This window comes from Arvicola amphibius, chromosome 13, assembly GCF_903992535.2.
Source record: "Arvicola amphibius chromosome 13, mArvAmp1.2, whole genome shotgun sequence".
In the NCBI taxonomy this organism is placed as follows: Eukaryota; Metazoa; Chordata; class Mammalia; order Rodentia; family Cricetidae; genus Arvicola; species Arvicola amphibius.
The window spans coordinates 47,975,860-47,993,203 of record NC_052059.1 but is presented as its reverse complement, the minus strand read 5'-3'; the positions used below and the strand labels follow the sequence as shown (position 1 = coordinate 47,993,203).

The 17,344-nt window shown below is 48.0% G+C and overlaps 1 protein-coding gene across 3 annotated transcripts in view; it reads right to left on the bottom strand.

The window, feature by feature from the left end:
• The window catches only part of Ptk2b (protein tyrosine kinase 2 beta), a 122,969-nt gene extending 108,820 nt beyond the window's left edge, over positions 1-14,149 (bottom strand). For 2 of the 3 annotated variants that reach the window (XM_038309555.1, XM_038309561.1), the window contains exon 1: positions 14,008-14,149. The gene's annotated coding sequence lies outside the window, so the exon portion shown is untranslated. Of the gene's footprint in view, positions 1-13,998 lie in introns of all 3 variants that reach the window. The other variant, XM_038309556.1, reaches the window with a different exon arrangement.
• Between the last annotated feature and the right edge of the window lie 3,195 nt (positions 14,150-17,344).

Below are 17,344 nucleotides of genomic sequence, written 5' to 3'. Positions count from 1 at the left end.
CCCCTTAGTAGCATTGGTACTCTGGCCTTAGAGACCCAGTGACATTTGTACCAGTCTCTGACAACTTATGTGGTGTGCATTGAAGCTGTCCTTGTCTGGAGGGTAGTTTCCTGTTCACCTCTATATCCACAGTGTTCTCACAGCTCCTGGCCACAATAAGTACATCACCCATCCCCCACCCCCACCCCCACCCCCGCACACAGTAAACACAGTCACCCACATACACACACAGTGACTACTAAGAGCCTATGGGATGGATCTGGAGCCTTTTCTGAGTGGTACATATGTGACCCCTTATCCTAAAGCCACTGATCACCATCAACGCAGGAAGGAGTCAGGATTGGGACTTGGGCTCAGTTGGTAGAGTGCTTAGCATGTAAGCCTTGGTCTGGAACTGATCCCTAATGTTACATAAGCTGGGTGTTGTGGCTTATGGCTGTGATCCCAGCAATCAGGAGGTAGAGGCTGGAAGATCAGAAGTGCATGGTCATTCTTGGCTTCAGAGGGAGTGAGAGTCAGCCTGAGCTGTATGACACTGTGTCTTGAGAAAAGGGAAAGGATGGGAAGGGAAGAGCAGAGGATGGGAAAGAAAAAGGGGAAATAAAAGATAGAGGAGGGGAAGGAACAGGAGGGCAGGAGGGGAGAAGAGAAAAGAAACCCTAGCCCCATTCATAAAGCTCTCTACTAAATCTTGCTCTCAGAACCCAGTCGCCACTGTACAACGACTTGAGTGAATCTTCCAGGCACCCACCCTTCATGTTGTTACCATGAAGGTCTAGCCACAGAGTACCTGCTACCTTTCCCTCTCCAGGGTCTGAGGCTTTCAAAGTCACCTCTGCAGTTTTTGGGACACGTCTGCCACTTCTTCATGTAACTGGCCACAGCTTCCTTTCTTACCCTCTTGTCTGACACGTTTCCTCTTTCCTTGGCCTACACTGGGACCAGACACCAGGGCTTCGGTCACTAACCCATGTGTGTTTTCTGTCTGTGGAAGCTGGTGATGAGTCATCGGGCTTGTGGTCTCTGGGTAGCCTGTCCCAACTGGACACCAGAGAAGGGAGAGGTCCTTGAGAGTGACAGTGACCCGCAAGTCTTCACACTGATAGGGAGGGCAGGGACAGGGTCCTGAACATTGATGAAGGATAGGAAGCCCCTGTTCCGTGTCCTGTCCCTGAAGGGCCTGGGTGGTGACATAGAATCCGGAGTGTCTCAGTCACATCTACGGACCAAGCAAGCAAGACTACTTCCTCTTTTCAGAGAATGTGGAAAAGATATCCCAAGCAACAGGAAATATAGTATCCCATTTCAAATTTGTAATCAAAACCTGTTTTTATATAGCTCTGTGGAGTGTAAACTGAAAGCAGCGCCACTTTTCTGAGTGGGAGGAGACGATGCGAAGTGAAGTTGGAAAGACCGCTCTGGCTGCTTGATTGACTGGGTCACTAGGTTGCATTCCTTCTCTGGTTTATTCATTCATTAATCCACTGATACACCGTCCTTCTTCCCATCCATCTAGCCACGCATCATTCATCCACCCCTCCACCTAGACGTCCATCATCCATCCATCCATCCATCCATCCATCATCCATCCATCCATCCATCCATCATCCATCCACTCATCCATCATCCATCCATCTACCTGTTTTTCCTCCACCCACCATCCTCTCTCCATCATCCACACATCCTGCCGTTCACTGATCCATTTTCAATATCACATCTGCATGACTCTAAGTGAGATTTCTCCTCCCCCAAACCAAATCAGAAAAGAAAAATTTAATATCCAACCCTTTCCGTATCTTTCAAGTCATGAATGTCTCTCCAAATTATCATATTTCAAGTAAAAGTCAACTGGGAAAGAGATGAGTCTGAAGCCACCTGCGTGGCTTTGCTAGCTGGGCATGCTTATAAAGGTCACTTAACAGAACTGCTTTCTTTTCCAATCAATGATTGAACAGTAATTTTTTATTATAGGCACGGTTTCAGAAACTCAGTGCTTTAGGAAGTCCTTCAAAGAGCAATGAATTGGATGGTTACACTGTAGACTCCTAGATGTGCCTTTCAGAGGATTTAAATAGCTATTTCTTTAAAGGAAACATCTTGCGTGTCCACAGGATGTGAAAAGGTACACAATATCATTAGTCATCAAAGAAATCAAATTGAAATTAGCAATAAGATACTCCATCCCCACCAAGATGGTTAAAGTCAAAATTACAAACAGTAACAAGTACAGACAAGAACATAGACAAACTGTTTTAATTGCTGTTCTTTTGCTATGACAAAACTATGACCAAGGCAGTTTATAAAGCATTTAATTGAGGTCTGGTTTACAGTTTCAGAGGGTGACTCCATCACCATCATGGTGGGGAGCATGGAAGCAGGCAGATGCTGGAACAGTGGCTGAGAGCTTACTCCCTAACCCACAGGCAAGAGGGAGGAAGGGAGGGAGGGAAGGAGGGAGGGAGGGAGGGAAGGAGGGAGGGAGGGAGGGAAGGAGGGAGGGAGGGAGAGAGAGAGAGAGAGAGAGAGAGAGAGAGAGAGAGAGAGAGAGAGAGAGAGAGAGAGAAACTGAGTCTGGTGTGGGCTTTTGATACTTCCAGTATCACACTTCCTCCAACAAGACCTTAGCTCCCAATCCTTCTAATCCTTTCAAATGGTGTCATTCTCTGATGACTGAGCGTTCAAATATGAGCCTATGGGGGAGGGGCTCTTAAACAAACCACCACGTATTTGAACAGAGAGTTCTCAAGAGAAGAAATTAAAAATAACTCTAAAATATCTTTTAAAATATTCAACATCCTTAGCAATTATGGAGACTCAAATTAAAACTACTTTGATAGTTCATAGCTAAGATCAAGAAAACAACTGACAACCAAAGCAATCTAGGATTCGGGGGTTCACTGACTGTTGCAATAATATGTAGCCCGACACGATCCAACTGTGTAGTTGTAGTACTACTGTCTTGGGGTTAGACAACAGCCGTCTGGTTGGCAGTAAGTCCCACTCAATGGGCAGGAACTCAGACCTGGTGATGTAAACAGAATTAAGAGTCCATGGCTTGAGAGGTCATAGACCGCAGATGAGAGCCTGCTAATACCACTTTACCAGACTGATATAGTATTCAACTGCCTTTTAAATGCTTCTCCTTATATTCGTAGATAATGCAGCTCTCGCCCCTTTGTTAATGGAGCTTCTTTTTCCAGTTTCGTTTGAGGACTTTACAGAGAACCACAGCTGGGCAGAGTGCAGAGAAAAAATGACAGTGGAGTGCTCAGACCCAAATGGGACGTCCATAAGACAGAATCTATACCCACGACTCAGGGAGCATTATGGAAGAGGGGCCAAAGGCACTGCAAGAGCCGGAGAACCAGGAGGATTGCTGTGAGATAGTGTCTCATAGACACAATATGACTGTCCGCACAAGACTGCACCAGTTAACATACCAACATAAAGGGGGAGGAGGTCACAAGACTCCACTCCTAACTAAAGAACTAAAGTCAGTCAATAGCTGCTAGACCTGATTGATACTCAAGCCCTGAGATCAGCTCTACACACATGTAAATAGAAGAAACACTAACTGGACTGTGTGTGTGTGTGTGTGTGTGTGTGTGTGTGTATGGACACACACTATAGAAGGGGTTTGGGGGTACTCCGGAGGAGTAGGAGAGGTTAGAGGTATGGACAGAAATGATGTAACTACAGTGGACCTATGTATGGAGTTCTCAAACACCGTTTTAATGTGGTATTTAATGTGATATATCCATACAATAGAAGGTTACACATCAGTGAAAACAGAACAAAGAGCTAGAGATATGAAAACAGGCACAGACCTTCAGAACATTTTGCTAGAAGAAGGAAGCAAATCACAGAGGCTATGACTCCACTTGCATTCTGTCTGGAAGACAAAGTCCACACAAGTAGAAAGCATACTAGCAATGCCAGGGAAATGTTGGAAAATGACGGCTCATGGTCCAGGGTTTCCTTCTAGAATAACAAAAACATCTGTGATTGGCAGTGGCGGCGTCTACACAGATGCGTGAATATAAAATTTTAGAAACCCATTGTGAACTACAGGTTTAAAAGTGCACCAGCGGGGCTGGAGAGATGGCTCAGCAGTTAAGAGCACTGGCTGATCTTCCAGAGGACCCAGATTCAATTCCTAGCACCCACATGTCAGTTCACAGCTGTCTGTAACTCCAGTTCCAGGGAATTGATACCCTTAAATAGACACACATGCAGGTGAGGCACCAGTGTACATAAAATTAAAATAAATCTTAAAAAAACAGATACATAAAATAATTTTTAAAGATAAAATAAAAGGGTACATTTTTGATATTTAAGATATAGCTCAAAAAGTCATTATTGTAAAAAAAATTGTGATGTAATAAAGAGTAGCTACCTCCCCTAGCCAGTGGGATGGTGACCATTACAGGCCACAGCTGATGAAAGGAGGCCCTACTGATTGGATCGATGAAAGAGTTGGGGGAAAGCTGCATTTTTAAGTTAGTTATATTTCATATACTATGTGATATAAAATGTGTCACTAAAATAATATAATAACTATCATCCTAAAATCTGATATATTCAAACTAGCTTCACTAAAAAGGTCTTCTTCACTGGGATCATAAATTTCTCAGGTGCATATGTGCACACAGCCCGTGCATGAATGCCCACCATATATTCATATATTAGTGCCGTGTTGTGTCCTTGGAATGCAGCAGTGCCTCTTGGAACAGTGTACTGTGTGCTCCCTGGGGCCTCCCATTTAATTAAACAAGAGCTCAACCATGAGGTCACGTTTATGAGAATTCTGTAAAACTGACAATAATACCTAGTAAGAATATGTCTTGATCTTAATTAAAAATTATTTGGTGGCTGCATGTGTGTTCACGTATGGTACATGGTCTGTGTGTGCGGTGCTTGCATATCTATGTATGGGGTCCATGGGGAGGCTGGACGAAGGCCTCACAGGTCCTCCTCAATTGCTCTCTATCTTACTTTTTCATACAGGATCTCACTGAACCAGACGGTTCCATTTCCACTAGATTGGCTAGCCATCAAACTCTATGATCACCTCTCTCTACCCCAACCACAGAACTGTAGTTACATACAAGCACCTTCAGCCATGGCCAGCTTTTTCTGTGGGTACCAGAGGCTCCAACTCAGATCCACTTGCTTGTACAGCAAGTACTCTTGCCCACTAAGCCAGTGTCTTAATCTTTTTAGTGCAATGTTCCTTGAAGAATCAAGTAAAACCATGAACGGTCTTTCTCTAAGCATATGTGTGAATTCAGAGGTGAAAATTACACACCTTTCTGGGAGTTTGTGTGAATAGCCTCCAACTATGCATACCACTGACCCAAGCTCTCCAACCCAGGGCAAGGCTCTCCAATCCTTCAGGCATCTCTAGGTGTAGACATAGCTTAGGGGCTGAGTGTTCAGCTCAAAAGTACAGAACAGCACCTTTCTATATAGTCAAGTCCCCACTAAGGGATGACAGATTACACTGCAAATAAACAGTTAATGTATACAAGGTGTCCTCACCTCTAAGGACCACAGGAGCCAGAAGCTCAGAGTCCACGAGCACAAGAGATAGGCTTATACCCACTGTGAGGGTGAAGTCCAAGCGACTGTATGTACACCGATGATCTATCTCTGCTGTTCCCTGGGATCCCTGCCAACCCCTGTCTTGTGGATCTCTCTTGTGTACTTTTAATTCTTCACTAAGGCAACATCAATTCCCATTTTATGGCTTTCCTCATTCGGGCCCAGACAAGCTCAGAGCAAAGATGAAGAAGATGGTCAATAAGGCACAGTCTAGAGCATTTGGGAGACTCAAGAGTGGATTTGTAAAGGAATTTGGGGGCTCCTCCTCTTGACCCATGACTCTTCTTTAGGCTTTGGGAAATCTTTGCCTTGAATGAAAGCACCCTGGCCTTGAAGAATTCAAGAGGCTTGATAATGTCTTCTGTGTCACAACCAGTGGTTACGGCTCCTAGGGCTAGGAATGAGGAAGAGCTAGTCTGTGTAGCCAGGTTCAGACAGGCATGAGAGTGCAGGGAAGGAGAGATGGGGGCATGAAGTCTCATGACTACGGAATCTGTGGATGTATGAAGGACCTAGCAAGGAAAATCACTTCTCTGCCTTGGAAGAATTGACCCTAAAAATAAACTCTGCAGATTACGGCAGCCAAGAAACCTGGAGGCTATGATGGGGGGAGCCCAGGTTTCCAAAGGGGATCACAGACTACTGTTAGGAGAGAGAGAGAGAGAGAGAGAGAGAGAGAGAGAGAGAGAGAGAGAGAGAGATTCTATCAGCAACAGAAACAAACCCAAAAAAGGATCAAAAAGAGTAGCCTATACAGCCTACGCACGCAAAGGCTCCCAGAAGCCTTCATTGCTGCTTTCAGATTCACCAAAGAACCAACTGTAGCACGGAGAAAATCGATGCCTGGATACTCTCCTGGATGCCCCTCCCACCCCCTGAGACCACCCTGCACCCCATAGTTTTGTTCTGACTCTTAAGGTCTGGACTGTTAAAAGTCTACTCCTTGTGCAAGCTCAGGCCATCTACTCTGTAGCCGGCTTCCCAATCTGATCACATCCCCTTTACCCAACAGCTCCCAGCTGCAGCCTTCCCAATAAAGTCCCCTAAATTCTCTCAACCACGTCCACAGTCTGCAGCTTCCACGGCCAGGCCTTATCTCACTCATTACCTGTATTGACTCTTGTTGGTTTTTTTTTTTGTGTGCTACCCTTGGCTCCACCCGGAGTGACTCACCCAAACCCCACCTTTCCACCCACCTCCAGGCTTCTATTTACGCTTTTCTTTGGACACAGCCGAGATGCCAAGTTCCCACAGATGAATCCTTGTCTGCCCTTCAGAGCGTTTCCCAATAACCACCTTCCTGGGAAGCTCTATGGCACGTCCCAGCCAGAAGTAACGACCCTCTCCTCTAGTCTTATGCACGCCATGCCTTTTCCACAGCGCCCAAAGTTCCCATCTTCTCTTACAGACATGTCTCCCCACGTGGTGGCCTCTGCCCTGACAGACTGTGAATTTGCTGAGGTAGATAGGAGTCTTCGGATTGGAGGAGCAGGACGGATACCCCAATGTGCAGAGGGCTGAGGAGCAGAGAAACATTCAACAAATGTGGGGACGGAATTCAAACGGAGAAACCGAGGCTCAGTAAAGCCCGTGCAGATAGGAAACGAGTTAAGACTCAGATCCACAATCTTTCTGACCCCAAATCATCTTTCTTCCCTGGCGTGGTGCCTGTGATATTTTAAGGGACATGGTGACAGGCGTCAAGCATTTCTCCCAAGAATTCTGTCACACACATGATACCACTTCTTTCTCAAATAAGAAAAACAGTGGAGAAAGACTCTCAAAACTGTACAGCCAGTCATGGAAGACTCCAGGGGCTCAGGCTCCCGAGACCAGGTCTTTGGTTCACTGAAGAGCTGACTAGGCAGAGGCTCGGCTACCCTAAGATAGAATTGAGAATCAGGGTTTACACCCTCTCACAACTACCTCAGCTGATGGCACTGAAAGTCAGAAGCCAGTCAGCACCTGTGCGGTGAGTAGAAAGGCCTGCGCCGGATGTTGAGCTGCTGGGGGAGCCTGCGGGGAGGGACAATTCCCTGAGTAGAAAGGTGTGGAGGTGACCTGAGAAGACTGACTGGGAATGCGCCCTCGCCGCAGGCTGCCGCTGAGGAACAAAGAGTCTTGGGTGCCGGAGCCGGTAGAAAGAGGGCAAAGCTACTTTAGAAATCAGGACACAATGTGCCTGCTTCAAGTCGCCAGGACCTCAGCTGCAGAAAGGAAACTGGCCGAGGGGTCAGATTCAAACTCCCAGCTGCCCTGAAAGGAACCGCTGAGCCCCATGGGTAAAAGAGAGACGGACCCGCCAGGGCCGGGAGGTCAGGGGATTTGGGGGTAGGGAGGTGTAGGATGTGTGTGTGTGTGTGTGTGTGTGTGTGTGTGTGTGTGTGTGTGTGTGTGTGTGTGTGTGATCTCAGACACACAGGCAAAGGGAAAGCTACCCTCAGCATTCGTGAGAGAAGCAAACCACTTTGACTACTTTCTGAGACAAGAGTTAAGACCACCCATGTGTCAGTCTGGACTGGGTGGTTTCCTGTGGGACCCCTGTCTTTTCGGAGTGGCCTTCTCAGATTTTTGTGGGTGGATTTTAGAGCACAAAAGGAAAGAGAGGGCAAGTGTGTGTGTGTGTGGGGGGGGGGGGGTGTTAGTGAACTGTAGCTAAGACGTCAGGGGAGTGGGGAGGGAGAAAATATCAAGTGAGCTATGGTGGTACCCGACCTTCCTGGGGCTTGGCCCTGGTTCTCTTGGCCTTAATCACTTTGATAGAGAATTTGTAAGAGTCCTGGCCGCATTAGCACTGGGCAAAAGGAAAACCTGGAGAGACCCAGAGCGCAGAGAGGTGCCCACCAGTAAGACCTACGAAGTCTATCTGAAGGGTCTGTGTCTCAAAAACCAACCTCCACGCTGTATCAGTCTGCCCATTGCATCTAGGTAGACATGCATCAAAATGTGCAGCCTGGAGTCTGCTCTCCTAATCAAACTGTCATCGTGAGTAACAATTATACCTTGAGAAACAGCAGAGTGACTCAAAAGACTGTCCCTTCCCCCACCACCCCCTCACACAGTTCAGAGTTTTGCAGCTAAATGAGAAGGCCTAGAAAGAATAGCCACCATGTGCTGCTTGCCTGGCTGATTAAATGGGCCTTCGGGCTCCAGAGCCTGATGGTATCGGTGGACATCATCTTTCCTGGCCCAAGAGCTAATTCAGCCTGGATGTACTCAGAGCACGCTGGATTGGGAGTGGAGTAGCTACAGTAAGAACTGTTGAGTTTTTGCCTCTGGCACCTCTGAGTTGGCACTTGGGGGAACGTTCTTCTGTGTCAGAAGGCTGTTCGTGATCTCAGGAACAGGAAAGAAGAAAAGCTGAGGTGCAACGCTGGTAGAAGGTGGCTGCCTGCCATTTGTGAGACCCCGAATTCCCTCCCCAGCACCAGAAGAAAAAAAGAAGAAGAAGGAGAAGAAGAAGAAGAAGAAGAAGAAGAAGAAGAAGAAGAAGAAGAAGAAGAAGAAGAAGAAGAAGAAGAAAGAAATTTCTGGGCATGGCAGTACATTTCTGAGATCTCAGCACTGGGAAAGTTGGGGACGGGAGAGCAAGGTTTGAAGCCAAGCTGGGCTGCGTAGCTATTCCAAAAACCTTAAACAAAATAAAAGCAGGCAGGAGAGATGGCTCAGCTGAGAAGGTGCTTAAGCAGGCATATCCCTGGGGCTTGCTGGCCAGCCACTGACCAAGCAGAATCAGCAAGCTAAGGGTGAGACCCTGTGGGAGCTAGTATTCATTGCCAGCTTGACAGAATCTGGAATCTGGGATCACCTGTGGAGGAGTGTTTTGATTGGTTGCATTAATTGAGGCGTGAAGACACACCCACTGTGGGTGGCACCATTTATGGATTGTGGATCTAATCATCCTCAGTTGAAGTGACCAACTGCTTCAAGCTCCTGCTGCCTTGATGACCCTGCATGACTGACTGGACTTTCTCCTCTAAGCTGCTTTTGTCAGAGTATTGGTTCACAGCAATAGGAAAAGAAATGAAGACAGACCCCTCTGGAAAAATCAAGATGGCATTCAGGGGAAGGATGCCTGAGGCTGACCTCTGGCCTAAACCATGGACACACCTGTGTTTGCACAGCACCCACTGTCCCCCCACCCCTGGCTGCAAACATGTATACTACACAGTCAAGCAAAATAATAAAAACAAGTGCTATCCCATAGGCTCGGGGCAGCTCATAAGTATCAAGACATGGGAGAATTTGCAATTCTGAGTATCTACTATGTCTATTATGTTTTATGCACAACAGAGGTTATTAAGTTGGTACATGAGCAGCTCCCATGGGATGCTAATATTGAAACAATAGCCCATACTTCTTGGTGCATGTCTATATCCCTAGTGCTCTGAAGGCCTGACTCCTCCACCAGACTACCAGCGCTCTGGCACTCACAGGGCAACCCAGCACAGAGGTGGAAGTAGGGGCTCTCCTACCCTGCTATGGGTGATAGCCACTACCATTTCTATTTTGTCTGTGTCCTGGCTAACATAGAGCACCTCACCTCACTCTCAAAAGGCCTGCTATTACCCCCATCTTACAGATAGGAAGCCACAGCAGAATGACTTTCCCGAGGTCCCAGAGAAGGTCCAGTTAGAGTCATTATAAGTCTGAACTCCTGGCCATTCAACTGCTTGATAGAAATTGCCTGTTAGGGTTACCAGGGCCTGCTCTTCTTCCTTTGCTTTGGGACTGGCATGGAATATATGAGAATCACATAACTATATATTTTTTAAACCTTGCTTGAGCTACCAAACCATCTCACCTGTACCCTCTCTGTTCTCATTGACTCTTGGCTTTATGCTCCCATTCCCCTGGGAGGTCAGGTAGTCTGAGTTGAGTAGATCCTGGGCCATGAGAAAACTAGAGACTGAGGACTCCACTAAACAGGATCCACCCCAGAGGAGCCTCTGCCCCTTCCCCCTCTCCTCTCTAGCAGCTGTGCTAGCCCTAGCAGTATTTGGCCACCTGGAACTATTGTCACCTCTGCACAGAGCAAAGTGCCAGACTTCTCTCCAGGGTCTGTGAGGGGGATTTCGATCCCTGGAGCACGGGTGAGGCTGGCATGTTGCACACAAGAGCTCTGAACACCTCCGAGTTGGACTCACCAACTATAGGATGAATTATATCCATCCTCGTTAGAATTACGGGGAGACAATGACTTCTGATAGATCTGTGTGGTCTGCACCCCATATCAGTATCCATATTCTCTGTGTGTGAAATGCTAATTTCCCTTGAAAGCCTGAACGGCTTGAATAGCTAGATTCAGGGAACTAAGCTAAGTCAGAGCCATGCTTGCCTTTTCTGCAGGACTTTTCTGCACAGCATACTACAGAATATCTCTAATTATCTCTGTCTCAAGTGGCACACTGAGGGACTGGGGACAAAATGGGCTGGACTGGGGGACAGAGAGATTCACCACTGGAGAGGAGGACCATTTATAACTGATCAGTCCACAAGGGAAACATACTTTCCATTCTCTTTCTCTCCTCTCTCTCTCTCTCTCTCTCTCTCTCTCTCTCTCTCTCTCTCTCTCTCTCTCTCTCTCTCTCCAAATTCTCAACTCTCCCCAACTCTTTCCTTTTGGGAGGTCTCTAACTCCTTAGGAATGTTCTCACTGAAGTAGGGACCCATTTCACAGGGCGCCCTTCCTTCTTCTAGCCCCAGCTTGAGCTTTCTAATAAGGAACCTATTATAAACTGAAGAATAACGAAGATCTGATTTTATGGTGCATTTGTGGGCGTGGGGCTGCGCTGGGCGTTTCTCACAGCTCCTCCTTTCATCCATTCAGATTTCTCTTGAACAGCTCTTCTCTTCCCACCTGCCAGTCTCCAGAAGGAGTGCTGTTGGTCTCATCTGTCTTTGGAACCAGCTAGTGAATGGGCAAGGAACCCGGAGGAAATAACTTTGTGTCCACCCTCCACTCCTCATCTCCGCCCCTGTCCAGAGGCTAACTTTTTCCACTAGAAGCAGGAACCAACCCTACCACACATTTTCCCTGAGACCTCTAGGCATTCTATAAACGCAAACAGAAATAGACACACCCCCAAGCCGTTTGTGGGTGCTGTTTTGGTCACTGTCTGTGAATGCGTTATTTAAAATTAATATGTAGTACTTTTGCAGAGCATTCAAGTGCAGATTTCCACATTGTATCAAGGATCCTACCCTAAATCCCAGACAGGCAGGCGCTGAAGCCGGGAGAATCCAGCAGCTTGACCCAGGTCTGTTCCTAGAACCATTGGTCCAATTTCTTTCTAAGGTACTGCCAAGTAACCTACTGCTTTCACAGTTTACACACACACACACACACACACACACACACATTTAGCTCTGCAGATGAATAAACGGAGCAAGGTGCTGATTTTCTTTTCTCAATAGTAATATCATGACCAATCACGGAAGGAGCCTCCAACTGGGTCTATCATGATTTGTCACAAAAGAAACATGCCCTGAGCCTTTTCTCTGAGCACTGAGTTAGTTCTCAGCCTAGACTGCTCGGTAGAGCACCAACCTCCACTTCCCAGACAGACTCAGGACGTCCAATTAAGTTTGAGATAAACTGTGAGTAATGTCTGAGTGTTAGGTATCTCCCAAATACTGTATGAAACGTACTTAACACCGAGAACAAAATCTTCAACAAATTTGCTCATTTAAAATTCAAATTTGAATGCCCCTTGTTTTCATTTGCTAAATCTGGCACCTCCGTCTCGGAGGGAAGCACGCTGGGAAGTTTCAAGCAGCTCCAGGTTCCAAGCTTTGCTCCCAGAGGAGTTGCCATGGCAGCCTGAGTACGCCTTCCCAGGACTTGGGGGAGGGAGGGAGAGCATCCTCTACTTACGGTTGCAGTTCCCCCTCCCCCTTGCACTCTAGGCTCCCAACACGCTCAGCTACTTGGCTGCTTTCAGTTTCCCGTTGTCTCTTGCTGCCCTTAGCCTTGGGTTTGTACTTCTCGGGCTCTGGCTTCCTTTCTGCCCCTTGCTTCGTTAATCCCTATTGATCTTCAGTTCTCACAGTGGGTTCTGCCCCAAAGATTCAGAATCTGTCCCTGACCAGCCCTGCCCACCCTCTGGCTCTGTATTGGTGGAACTCTGCCTCTTCCCACTGCAGCCCCGCCTCTCCTGCCTCTGTCCTAGCCAACTGGAGCCATGACAGGCTGCTCCAAGTCTCCCCTCACCTGACAGCTGCACCTGGATGCGGGTGGGAAGCTCGTAAGTGAGTGAAGGTAGGCAGACTGTCCTGCCAAAGTTAGGTCTTTCTTATGAATGCGACTCCTGCCTTCCTCCCAAGTGCCGTGAGTCACTTTTTTTTTTCCTTCTCTGCATCCCTCTTGCACCGCTGCCCCCCCCCCACACACACACACAGCAGTTGTGAAAGGCAAGGGCTTGTCAACCTGAGCACACAGGGGCTGCCTGGCACCCCTACCCTTTCTAAGCCATGCGCATTGTCTCAGCGGGCTCCTGTCTGGCTCCAGAGCCTCCATAAGGTTCTTCTCCCTCTTGTTAATGCCACCTCTCTGCCCTCCAGATCCAGGCTTGGTTCCTTCAAAGAGCCCAGTTAAATCTTGCTTCCAGTTTGGGGATGATGGAAGATGCTGGTGTCATATGGCTGAGGGTGAGGGCAGGTGGCAGGGCTTGGTGGGCCTCAGAACATCACCCATATGCTCACTGTTCACCCACCCAAAGCTTTGCCCACGCACAGCCTGGCAGCAGGAACAGCAGCCCAGAACTTAACCCTTGAGTAGCATGGGGAAAGCAGCTTCAAAATGAGCCCTTGCGGCCAGTGTGAACTTTGGAACTTTGACACACACACACACACACACACACACACACACACACACACACACACGTTGACATGGTCCCTCTGGATAACCCAGGAAAAACGTCCCAGAGGTTGGGGATAGGGGTGGGAATGTGGCCACAGGGTTCCGAAGGGCACTGGGGAGAAAAGCGCGCAGTGTCTGGGCAGAGGGCTGCGCTGGAGCTGAAGTTGGATTCTGAAGCCCCGGGTTGGATCTGGGGCTCCCAAACCCAACCTTTAGAAGCATAAGCCTTCTTCAAACCGTGGCCCCAGCCTCCCCTGTCTGAATAAGCTAACAGGACAAAACGGGGGAAACACCCTTTAGTCTCAGAAGAAGTCCAAAAATAGATCCCTTCTCCCCCAGCTCGGGGCGGTAAGCTCAGCGTGAGCACCTGCTCAGCGGCTCCGACTTTCTGGGTCTTTGGCCCCCTTTCCAGGAATTCCCAGCCGCGTCCAGGTTTCCCGAAGGACCGGAACTGTAGCCCCCCCCCCCTCCAGCTTTCCACCTAAGTCGAACGATTGACGGGTCCCCGACCCCGGCGCTATGTAGCGACGTACAGGACTCACCGCGGGCGAGGCGCGGACTCCGGCCAGGGCTCCGGGCTGGGCCAGGTGAGTGCGACCGCCACAGGTAGGACTCGCGGCTCGGCCCGCTGAGGCTGAGTAAGAGGCTGACAGGTTGTTTTCCCCCCTCCTCCTCTCGGTCGTTAACCACACCCCTGCTGCTCTCCTCCCTACTTCCTTAAAGGGTGGGGTGTGCTGTCTGTGTGTGTGTGCAGGCTCCAGCCTCTTACCATAAACTCTGAAATAGACGCCGCCTGCAATTCCCGGAGCTACCCAACTGACCCGGGGACCAGGGCCATTGCCTTAGGGCCCCACGAGGGGTCCTCAGGTTTATCCAGCTTCTAGCAATTGGTTGACCACTCCCCTCACCCCAGCTCCTACCTCCCCTGGCTTCTTCCACCTACTCCTCTCTGCAGCCTTTGGTCATTAGACCTGGCTCAGGTTCTCAGCAGCTGTAGCCCAGTGTCCCCACACATCGAAGTGGGTTCCAGCCCCAGAACCAACGGGCCTAAGACTAAGTGTAGTGGTGACTATCTTAAGTCCAACCATCTGGAGGCTTAATCTCTCCACTCAGGAGGACAAGAAGTTCTAGGTTGTTCTTGGCTATGGGGTGAGTTCAAGGTGAGGCTAGGCTGCAAGAGATTATGTCTCAAACAAACAAAACAAGACCAGAAAACGAGAGAGAAACCCCACAGTTGTCTTCTGGGGCTCTCTTCCTACACCAGTAACACTGCTGCTCTGAAGAGGCTGGTCACCTCTTTACTCAGCCATTAAGGTAGCGGGACTTGAGGCAGATCAAAGACACTTTGGGACATTCCTTCCCTAACCCTGGAAAGACTCTCATTTCCTCAGGAGTGAGTGGAATAGCAAATGACCCCCTGCGGACATCTTTATCCTGTGCCTTGTAGGGTTCGGGGTCTAGTCGGTCTCTGACAGTAGCAATCCTGAGACTGTGTGACATCAGCTGCAAGGTTACCTAAGCCACTATCTCCACGACACTCCCTCACCCCACCCCACCTCTAAATTCAGCAAATGGGGGACACTAAGAGCTATCAACGCTCACCTGCCAGAGTGGTGGTGACGGTTTCTCGAGAGAAAACAGAATTAATTGAATTAATAAATTCAGCACTCAGGAGGCAGAGGCATGCAGATCTCTGAGATCGAGGGCAGCCTGGTCTACAGAGTGAATTCCAGGACAGCCAGGGCTACACTGAGAAACCCTGTCTTGAAAAGCCACCACCACCACCACCGCCGCCACCGCCACCAACAATAATAATATAATCAACTAAAGTTCGTGTTTCTTAAGATGTAACAAAATGTAGATTTTAGTTGTATAAGCCATGTCGACTAGAAACCCCAATTTGAAGCTGGAGTCACCCCACCTTCAACCGTGAAAGCACAATAGACCCTTCTACCATCTGCTGGGCTAGCTGGACCCTCTCCATCATCCTGAACCCCTTTATCTGTCAATCATCCCTGTGCTCACATGCAGGCATGGAGGTGGTGCTGATGGCGGTGAGGTGTCAGAGGGGGCCAGGTGGGATTCTTCAGCTAGAGCTTGGAGAGAAAGGACAAGCAGAGGGGTAAAGTGGGGGAGCAGTGAAGACATGGGAACAGTGTCTGGGGTAAATGACCACGTGGCAAAGAAACTCTCTGAGGGTGTTAGTGGCAGGGTGGCTTAGGGTGTCAACAGGAGGTGGCTTTTTGAAGTCTTACGTTTGGGAACGGGTGGGTGACACAGTCTTGCGGTGTGGAGGGAAGATCTACCTGAGGGAAGGGCAGAGAGGCTGGCTGTTGGAGAAAAGCTGAGTTTGTGTGTGCTGCCCCTTAGTGGGCACACACATGAACTACAGCTGTATCTCCACCCTGCCCCTCTCAGTTTCTGTGCTCACAGGCTGTGTTCTGTGCTGGCATATTCTCTGAGCAGTTTTTTTTTTTTTTTCATTCTGAAAAATACATGTTTTGGAGCTGGAGAGATAGTTCAGCGGGTAAGAGCACTGGATGCTCTCCAGAACCCACATGGCACCTCACAACCGTCTGTAACTCAGGTTCTAGGGGATCTGATAGCCTTACACGAATGCACATAAAATAAAATTAAATATATTATTTAAAAATACATCTTTCATTATAGCATTTCATACATGCAAATCAGGTACTTTGCTGTTACTGTGTTCTTCATTGACTGCTGTGCTGGTGTTCACCCTCCCTCTGGAGGAGCAGTTCTCAACCTTCCTCATGCTGCGACCCCAACTTACTATAGCTCCTCACGTTGTGGTGATCCCAACCATAAAATTAGTTTCATTGCTACTTCAATTTTTCTACTGTTATGAATTGTAATGTAAGTATTTGTGTTTTCCAATGGTCTGAGATCCCTGTGAAAGGGTGGTTTAACTCCGCAGGGGTAGGGACCCATAGGTTGAGAACGGAAGCTCTAGACAGTCTTACTACTTGCTCTGACCAAGCAGGAAGAATAACAGGCCAGCACCACTAGGCTCAGTTCATAAATTTTTTTTTTAAATCTAGGTTCTGCATATAAAAGAAGACATTTCATGTTTTTCTGCATCTGGCTGATTTTGCTTATCATGGTGGTGTCAAATTTCATTTATTTTCCAGAAAAAAAAATAACATGTTTTGTTATTCTTTGTGGCTGAATAAAACTCTGCGGTGCGTGTGTGTTTGTGTGCATTTATGTGCACACGTGTACGTGTGCATTTGTGAGAGATGGTGTGGGTTTGTGTGTGTGCGCGTTTGTGTGTCTGTACATGTGCATTTGTGTGTGTGTGCATTCATGTGTGCATTTGTGTGTGCTCATGTGTGTGTGTGTGTGTGTACCACATTGTATTTACTCACACATCTGTTGATGGACATCCAGATGGACTTTACACCTTAGCTACTGTGAATAGAGCCCAGCCAAACAAGTGTCTCTGTGGTGTCTCACTCGCATTCTTTCAGGTATTTGCTCAAGAGATGTGGCTGCCTGACAGAGAGGATCTCCTGTAGTGTTTGGTGGAATCTCCATGCTTTATCTGCAGTGGCCAAGTTAACCAGCTAGCCCTGACATGAGTACTGTGTCACTCTGGCACCCACTCCCCAGCATTTGCTACCCCTTTTCCCTTTGTTGGTAGCCATTCTGACTGGGGTGAGGTGGAATCTGAAGGCAGTTTTAGTTGGCATCTCCCTGATAGGTAAGGATGTTGAACACCTTTTCCAGTAATTGGTGGCTGTTTTATATATTTTTCTTCTGAGAACTACTTCTCTCATGTCCATTTATTGATCAGACAGCTTAGTTTTGTAGTGCTTTAATTTTGCAGCTCTTTATATATGCAGGATACTAATCTTC